This window comes from Helianthus annuus, chromosome 7 (genome assembly GCF_002127325.2).
Source record: "Helianthus annuus cultivar XRQ/B chromosome 7, HanXRQr2.0-SUNRISE, whole genome shotgun sequence".
In the NCBI taxonomy this organism is placed as follows: Eukaryota; Viridiplantae; Streptophyta; class Magnoliopsida; order Asterales; family Asteraceae; genus Helianthus; species Helianthus annuus.
The window spans coordinates 133,804,593-133,814,661 of NC_035439.2; the positions used below are offsets into that span (position 1 = coordinate 133,804,593).

The window sequence follows — 10,069 nt, forward strand, 5'->3', positions numbered from 1 at the left end:
CCATTATCTCTATCTTGTTTATTCTCTATAAATCAAAAGCTTTGAACTCATGTGTGTGAGAGAAAGTTGTTGTTTTAGAGAGAGAAACAAATAGTTGTTTTAGAGAGAGAGAAAGTTGTTGGAACACCAAGAACACATGCAAAAGTGTGCGAGAAAGAAGCATGTTTGAATATTTTACTATTGGGTTTCATAGGTTTTTTTCCATAACTTGAGGTTTTGTATTTGTTTATCTTTGAAACTATAGCTATAATAATTAAGTTCTCCTGTGGGTTTTCATTTTTCTATAAAGATGGAGATTAATTCCTAAAGTTATTTAATATAATGTGATTATTTACTTGACTTAGGTTTTTCCATTACATGGACGGGATTTGAGCTCTTTTCTATAATTAAATATAATTCAGATATGAAAAAAGTAATTTCATTACTGTTTTGTGGTAATATAAAATTATATGTGATATCTTGCTTTGTTTTTATGTTTCAATGGTTGAAAGGATAGCAAAACTACAGTCGGAAAAGCGTGTGATTTGCCAAAAAAAGGAAAATGAACTCGACGAATGAAAAAAAGGAAGTAATGGTTGAAAGGATAAAAAAAGTGCACTCGGAAAAGCAGGCAAAATGCCAAAAAAAATAAGGGAAATGAGCCCTTTGGTTGAAAGGATATCAAAAGTGTACTCGGAAAACCGGGCGAATTACGTACATGTTACATGTGTATTCATGTAACACCCAGAAAATATAAAATTTATATTAAAAATTTAAAGTAAGTAATAAACAAAATAAACTAACTAGGAATAAAATAACCTAGTTAGTTACAAGACTTATAGTAATAGAGAAACTTGGTTAAAATACACTCTATACAATTTGGGTAAACTAGAGGGGCCATAGGTGACAAATTAGAAACAAATTTTAATTAAATAAAACTTCAAACACCAACACACCCACCTTATGTGTATGCTCTGGTCGAGTTCTTCACAGGAGCCAAAGGGGAGCTCTAAGCTCAAACCCTAGTTGTGCAATTTCCTTCAAATTACAAGGGTAAATCGGCTCCAAATCGAAAATCAAACTCAGAATAGTGATCACCTTCGTGAAAGGATCATAAGGTATGCCTAATTTTGCTATTTAGTTTCACCTTGAGTTCTAGGTGAAAACATGAAATCGAAATTTAAGCTTGCATGATCAAAGTTTGCACGAAATTAGGAATGAATTTATGTCTAGGAGTAAACCCTAGTCATTAGTTTGTTGAATTGATGCTTATAATTGTGAAATTCATGGTCACCCATCTAAGTGTAAAATGGGTTTTGTGGAATGTTGTTGAACACTAGAAATCTGATTGTAAAACGAGTGTTACTGAATTACTTGAAGTGAATCTAGATGTTATTAGGCATACTAGATATAATGAACTTGCAAAAGATTGTTTAAAATTTGGCTAATTAGTTAGTCATGAGCTTGATAATGAATTCTATAAAACGATGCCCATAAGGTGTTTGTTAAAACACCTAAGAGAAAACTAAATGTTGAAAATCAGACCAAAAACGCATATATGATTAGTATGGCAAATTATGCGTTATATATTATAAAAGAGTTCTAAACATTTGTGGTTGAACTCTATAGGCAAGGAAACCGAGACGTCAAGTGGACAAGCCAGTGTTGATACGCGTTTGAAAGGAGTGCTTTGAAGGTATGTAACCTTGGTTTCGTTACATTAAGTTTGGTTTGAATTTTTAGATGCTTGAATTTGTGTTATGAGGAAATATAGCATTTTGTAGAAGTGACGAAGTTCACTAATTAGTTAAAAACGGGTCAAAAGATTAGTTAAGGTATGTTTGGTTGTCATTGAAATGGTGGATACCTTTAGACAACCAAATGGGTCAAACAAAGGTTGATTTGGTAGTATAGAAGTGATAAGAACGTCACTTGATGATTACGGATCATGAGAGCGTAAAACCATGGAATGGTAATGATACGCTATAAATCACAAGCCCAGGGAATGGGTAAGTATGTCTAGAGGTCATAAATTATAAGTAGTAAAAAGTATGATGCAAAACTAAGCGGGTCGAACAAATAAAAAGGGGACTCATAGGCTTTCAGTCCATGAACCGAACTTTTGACAATATGAAAATGACGGACGTGTTGGTATTTAAATTACGGACGCGTAGGAAAAAGAATCACGTAAAACGGACTTGCGAAACAAAAGTTATGGCAGTTTTAAGTTAGATTTTTGATTGAAATTGAAGCTGGGCAACTGCAGCTCAAAAGCTGGAAACCTTCTGTGAAAAGGAGGCCGTCGCGCCCCACGACGGAGATCATTAGAACTGTCGCGCCCCGCCATGGCTTCTGGCGGCCCGCGAGGGCTTAGACTAAGTCTGTCGCGCCCCGCGACAGACTGCAGAGTTGGGATTTTTGTTTATTTTGTTCGTTTTTGCAATTCGGACTTGTTTAAACTGATTAATTGTTCATCAAAACTAACCTTTTGTTGGTTTTGATATTAGGTGATGTAGGTGGCATTCCGGATGGTGACCAAGCATAAGTTATGAACCGAACACGATATTTTTTTTGAAGCTTCCGCGAATGATGTCTGTTTAGTTGTTTGTTCTAAAAATATGTAAACTCTTAGATGTTTAAAACTAGTATGGTGATGTAACTTAGACAACTTAGTTTGTTTCAACGTTAACTCTTCGAAGTTTTCTTTTGAATGGTCGTATTTTATTTATAAATACGCGTATTTTTGCATATAAATATAACTTATTTGAGACGGGTGTTACAATTCATAGTTATTGTTACACTTGTAACTAAAGATTGGGACAAAATTATTAGATACGTATTACCGAGGAAAAGGGAAGTTGAATAAAAATGAAGTAATTGAATGATAAACAAAGGACTGCAATTACACATGTGTTACATATGTTAAAAAAGCATGATTACATATGTAACAATGGGCGTTACATATGTAACTTGTTGAATGACATGAGGGGGCGCAAGATCATCAAATTCGTTATGTTTACAACATGACTAACACAAATACAAGGTAAACAAACAATCAAAAGACCAAAAATAAGCACAACCAATATAAAAAAACAAACAAAATAACGAACATATTATGTTACCATTAAAGTCAAATAGATCCATTACACATGTGTTACATATGTTAAAAAAGAAACGTTACATATGTAACAATGGTTGTTACATATGTAAGCTATTGAATGAATATTATAAACTACTATTAAACGTGTCAGCTATTGACATGTGTTACATCTGTTAACAAGGCACTGTTACATATGTAACAATGGTCATTGCATATGTAGGTATCAATAATGTAACTTTTGTATCCACATTTAGGGGAGAAAAACTTTGCAATATATATATATATATCAACCCTTGATTAAAAATCATGAATGGATAAGATTAAAACTTCACTTCAAATCAAACCGTGCAAATAGGTTGTTAAGTTTTACTTCTGTAGTGAAACTGTGCAATAAAAGACTAAAACTGTGCATAACGCATGACAAACTATTAAAAAAATACAAGTTTATTAATTAGAAAGTCAAACCATCAACACATTACAAAACATTACAATCTAAAAAATATTGCAATCTTAAACAATACCAATTTTTTTTGGATTTTTTACATATTTCCCCCTCCTAAAAGAGCTTATTACATATTTCCCCAAACATAAAAGCCAATTACATATTTCCCCTTTTTTGACAAATTACTCATTTACCCTTTTCTTATTCCCATAATCTTTATAGCATTCCACTTCCCCTTATTCTCAAGATGCCAAACCCTACACGACGCATCGATTCTTCTTCTCCATCTCCTAGTATTCATCCTTGGTAGTCGCGGATATGAAGGTAGTCATCAAACCCTCCATGACGCGATACTATTTATCCCTTTCTTCTTGGCAATAGATTTTCCCAAAGCTTTTTCGAGTTTCATAGTTTCAGGTATGTCGATTTTCGCATCGCTTTATCCATATCATAAAGTACCAATCGACCAGACATGTTGATTTAACCTTTTCACACTGACATGTTGATTCAACTTTTTTCCAGCCTTTTTATAAGATATATACTTGCTTATTTAGAAATAAATCAATCATCTTTATCCAAACTTGTCACCTACATTCTAGTTTTGTATGTTAGGATTCTAGTTAACTAAAAAATATTCTATGGGAATGTTGTCATATGTTGCGCATATTATACTATTTTAGTTATAAGACTAGATTTGTTTTATAATGGTTGTGTATAATATGTTATTTGTTGATCCCATATTGGTTGTGTATATTAGCTAAATATATTATAATGAAATATGCTCTGTATCTTTGTATTTATTGGTGATTAGAGAGATAGTTAGAAAGGTTAATCTATTCCATAATTGTAGACCCACCTCACTTATATTAAGGAGGCTATGCATGTACAGATGAATTCATTCGAAATACACAGCATTCTTTTTCATATTCATTCATGGTATCAGAGCAAAATATGCTCTAAACCCTAGCAACCAAAAATCGTCCAACTTTCCCTCTCCATTTTATTTTCCTTTTTTTTCGATTATTCTCTTCAGCATGACAACCCCAGCCTCATCTTCATCTACCGCCGATGCGAAGCCCCTTCATCCCGTGTACTCGGTGGCGAACATTCAACACAAAATCCGTATACTTGATGGTGAGAAGGTGACCTATTCACAGTGGGTCAAACTTTTCAAACTACATGCGAAAGGATACGAGGTTCTTCAGCATATAGACGGTACCGATGCTCCTGCTAAGGAATCCCCGACTTACGAGTCATGGGCGAATATTGACTATATGGTGTTGCAATGGATTTACGGGACTTTGTAAGACGATTTGTTGGCTAGAGTTCTAGAGACGGACACCACTGCCTACGAGGCATGGAACCGTATCAAGACTATTTTTCTCAATAACAAAAGTTCACGTGCTGCTTCACTCGAACAACGTTTCACTTCTTTAACACTCGCTGCTTGTTCTTCTCTCGAAGACTATTTTCAGAAACTTAAGGATCTTGCTGAACAACTCAAGGATGTGGAACAACCAATCAATGAAGCCCGACTTATTTTGCAAATGATTCTCGGTCTTCCAAAATAGTACGACACAACAGCATCACTAATCAATCACACTCGCACCACATGGGATGATGCCGTCACAATGGTTCTTCAAGAAAGGCAACGTCAAGACGCCAGGCTCAATGCTCAACAAGCCATTATGATTGCGTCTCATGGAGAAAATCCAAACACCGGTCAACATAACACGAGCCAATTTTCAGGTTATTACTCATCTCCTAACTCTCAGTATCAACCCCAAAATGACTCACATGATACCCGGCGAGTAGGTAACTCCCGTGGTCGAGGAAGAAATGGTTCATGGGGAGGCCGGGGTAGGGGTAGAAATCAGCGGTATAACAACAGTGGGTCACAACAGCCGAATGGGCCCTGGCCATGGTGGAACAGGCCGCCGCCCTCACCTTAACCGGCCCATCCTAACTGGTCCAACCTGTGGACAAACAGACCGCCACCTCCAGCCCAATCTCAAACATCTCAGCAGCCGATGGGCCACTCCAGTTGGGCCCAACCGAATCCTCAGCCCGCTCCACAGCAGCCCGCACAACAACAGTTTGCTGCCCACATGGCCTACAACCCCTACCCGATGCCACCATACCCCACCACACCATCCTACCCAGCTGCTCCTACACCGACCCAGATGCCCACTAATTGTGACCCGCTCAACCCATCCGAACTCGGAAGTGCGCTTGTTGCCATGACTCGCAATACTCCAGATCCCACTTGGAACATGGACAGTGGCGCATCCACTCATTTGACACCGGATTCGGGTAAGATCGACTCTTTTTTGTCTTTATCTTCTAATGAAAATATACTTGTTGGTAATGGTCACAAATTGTCAATTTTGGGTTCGGGTAACGGTTTTCATCACACTCATAATCGAACCTACCGATTAAATAATATCCTTGTTGCACCTGATGTAATAAAAAATCTGATTTCAGTTCGTAAGTTTACTCGTGACAATCGTGTTTCTGTTGAATTTGACCCATGTGGTTTTTCTTTGAAGGACCTCCAAACTAGACAAACACTTTCGCGCCATGATAGCACCGGTGACCTCTACCCGTTCACATCCCCTTCAACTGCTTTGCTTGCTTGCTCCTCCAATAAGTGGCATGATCGTCTTAGACATCCAAGCCACCATGTTTTGCAACATTTATCTTCTCGTTCATTTATTTCTTGTTCGTCAAAATTAAACAATGTTTTTTGTTCATCTTGTCATTTAGCAAATAGCAAGCGTTTACCTTTTGTTGATTCGTTGTCATTTACCGTTGCGCCATTTGACATTATCCATTGTGATTTATGGACATCTCCGATAAAAAGTAAATCGGGTTATAAATATTACATGGTGTTAATTGATAATTACACTCAATACGTTTGGGTATACCCACTTAAATACAAATCTGAAGCGTTTCCCATTTTTGCAAAATTTCACAAACTCATACAAACTCAATTTCACACCAACATTAAAAGTTTTCAATGTGATCTTGGGGGAGAATTTGACAATAATGAATTCCAACATTTCGCTTCTTCACATGGCCTTACCTTTCGATTTTCTTGTCCTCAAACCTCCTCACAAAATGGGAAGGCCGAGCGAATGATTCGACGTCTCAATGACATGATTCGTGCTCTTTTAATACATGCCAATCTGCCCCCATCATTTTGGGTCGAAACGCTTCACACCGTCACCTACCTACACAACATCACTCCATGTAAACGACTTAACTTTAATACACCTTGTTATGCTTTGTATCATCGACACCCCACATATGACCATTTACGTGTCTTTGGTTGAGAATGTTATCCAAACACATCCGCCACCCAACCGCACAAGCTTCATGCTCGGTCTATTCGTTGCATTTTTCTCGGTTATCCCAACAATTTTCGGGGATACCGTTGCTTTGATCCATCAACCGGTCGCATCCACATATCCCGTCATGTGGATTTTGATGAAGCCTCATTTCCTTACGCTCACACCCAACAACCTACTACCTATAGCTTTCTAGATGACCCACCCATACCCACTCACATCTTTAACTTTCAAACCCCTCCCACTCACGGCCCTACCCACTCTCCCCCACCTAATGTTCAACCAAACCCCAATTTCCATCACCCCATATCTACTATTAACACCTCAACCCCATTTCCACAACCCCTCGGGCCCTTATCAGACCAACTCGTAGCTACCACTAGCCTACCCGGCCTTCCACAACAGCCACCCAACCCACCTCAAACCATGACCGCTAACCACCCAACCTCATCCGTAAACCCACCCCCTACCACTCACACAAATACCCACCCTATGACTACTAGGGCGAAAGATGGCATACACAAACCAAACTCAAAGTTTAATCTTTCTGCCACAAAAGTCGTTCCCATATCACCCTTACCCACTTCTTATCTCAAAGCTTTATCCGACCCTAATTGGCAACAAGCTATGACTAACGAGTATAAAGCATTATTAGATAATAGTACATGGGAGTTGGTCCCTCGCCCGAATTCTCATCCGGTTATACGGTGTATGTGGTTGTTTAAACATAAATTTAACACTGATGGTTCTTTAGACAGGTACAAGGCTCGGTTGGTTGTTAACGGGAAGTCCCAAACTGTCGGCATTGACTGCCTTGACACTTTTAGTCCAGTTGTTAAACCGGCTACCATTCGTACAGTTTTGTCTCTGGCTCTCTCTAGAAATTGGCCGAAAAACCAACTTGATGTTAAAAATGCTTTTTTGCACGGAACGTTGCAGGAAACGGTATACATGCATCAGCCGCCCGGCTTTGTTAATCAATCAGCGCCACATCTGGTATGTAAATTGAAGCGGTCACTTTATGGTCTTAAACAGGCACCGCGGGCTTGGTTCACGCGCTTCTCTAATTTTATTATTTCCAAGGGGTTCAAGGGAAGTGTTTCTGACAATTCGCTCTTTGTTTTTCGACAAGGCCACCATATGGCATATTTATTGTTATATGTTGACGACATCATACTCACCGCTTCATCTGACTCTATGCTGAGGGATATTATCAGGTCACTCTCGACTGAGTTTGCCATGTCTGACCTCGGCCCATTACATCATTTTCTTGGTATTCATGTTACTCGAAATAAGTCTGGTATGTCTTTGTCTCAGACCCAGTATGCTAAAGACATCTTACATAGAGCAAACATGACCAATTGCAAGCCGTGTTCCACTCCGGTTGATACATCATCTAAACTGAGTGCCACTATGGGCTTGCCTCTTCCCGATGGTACTCAATACCGGAGCCTTGCCGGGGCACTGCAATACCTTACATTTACTCGACCTGACATTACATATGCAGTTCAACAGGTCTGTTTGTTTATGCATGCACCCACAGATGCACATTTTAACTTCATGAAGCGCATCTTGAGATATATACAGGGTACTCTTCATCATGGTGTTCACCTCACTGCCTCCCCTATCGGCTCTCTTACAGCCTACTCCGATGCCGATTGGGGAGGCTGACCGGACACTAGGCGTTCTACATCAGGCTATTGCGTTTTTATGGGTAAAAATTTAATTTCATGGTCGTCTAAACGCCAACCAATATTTCTAGATCTAGCGCCGAAGCCGAATACAGAGGTGTAGCAAATGCGGTTGCTGAGACAAGCTGGCTTCGCAACCTTCTTCTCGAATTGCATCTACCGTTGGAAAAGGCCACGATTGTTTACTGTGACAACATCTCAGCCATCTATCTGTCAGAGAACCCTGTGCAGCACCAACGAACTAAGCATGTCGAAATCGATATTCACTTTGTTCGGGAAAAAGTTCGGTTGGGTCATGTTCGTGTGCTTCATGTTCCGTCTTCACTCCAGTACGCAGACGTGTTTACTAAAGGCCTCCCACGACACCTATTTCAGAGCTTTCGTGACAGTCCGAGCGTTCGTTCAAACTCCCGCTCACACTGAGGGGGAGTATTAGCTAAATATATTATAATGAAATATGCTCTGTATCTTTGTATTTATTGGTGATTAGAGAGATAGTTAGAAAGGTTAATCTATTCCATAATTGTAGACCCACCTCACTTATATTAAGGAGGCTATGCATGTACAGATGAATTCATTCGAAATACACAACATTCTTTTTCATATTCATTCAGTGTATACTATGTTGTTTGTTGATTTCATTACGTGATTCATGTTGGAAGACGAAAACCACTCATTTACACATAATAGGTCAGAATCACCAATACTCCTTGAGAATGTTGTTGGCCAAGGATCAACTAATTAAGTATAAGATAAAATAAGATACGGAGGCTACTTTCGGTTAGCTAAGAACTCATATAAAATGCTATTGCTTTGGCTTTCAAAAATGCCTTCACATTGACACATGCATATACGACTTTGATGATTTGAGCTTTTGGTATCGCATTTATACTTGTTAGATTTTTGGAAACTTCTTCTTTTTTAGAGCAATTGATTATGAACGAGCGGGGATTGCATTTTTGAAACTTTATTTTTTTTTTGGATCAATTGATTCTAAGTATTATGGTGTTTTTTTAGAAGTGTAGCACATAATAGAAGAATTGGGGAAATACTTTATGAATTAGGGAAGTATGTAATTAATGGTATTAGAAAGGAGAAATATATAAATATTCATTTAATAAGTTCATTAAAGGTAAAATAGTAATTCAATAAGAGTAATTTCAATGAAAATGAGAAATATGTAATATATATGGGTTAGGAAGAGGAAATACATAATTGATTTTTTTTTTTGAGAGAGAAAATATGTAATAAGCCCTTAGAAGAGGGAAATACGTTAAATACCCATTTTTCCCAAATCAATCTAGTTATTAAATAATGTCATGTCTGATGTACATAAGACCCAAACTGAAACTAAGTCACCCAATCCAAGTCACTTGTATAAAACGAATTTAATTTTTCTGTTCAGTTTTTCCGAATAACAGAATTACCCCAAATAATTTAAATTACTTTAGTGTTGATATATTCATATTAGGTTATGTAGATAAATTGATTTGTATTTGGATATTTT

The 10,069-nt window shown here is 37.9% G+C and overlaps 1 long non-coding RNA gene across 1 annotated transcript; it reads left to right on the forward strand.

Moving 5' to 3' along the window:
• The first annotated feature begins 425 nt into the window (after window positions 1-425).
• LOC110914800 lies at window positions 426-2,747 on the forward strand. Its single transcript, XR_002578607.2, has 3 exons — window positions 426-1,097; window positions 1,609-1,675; window positions 2,487-2,747. It is a non-coding gene; the product is annotated as an uncharacterized LOC110914800 (long non-coding RNA).
• Window positions 2,748-10,069: the final 7,322 nt, after the last annotated feature.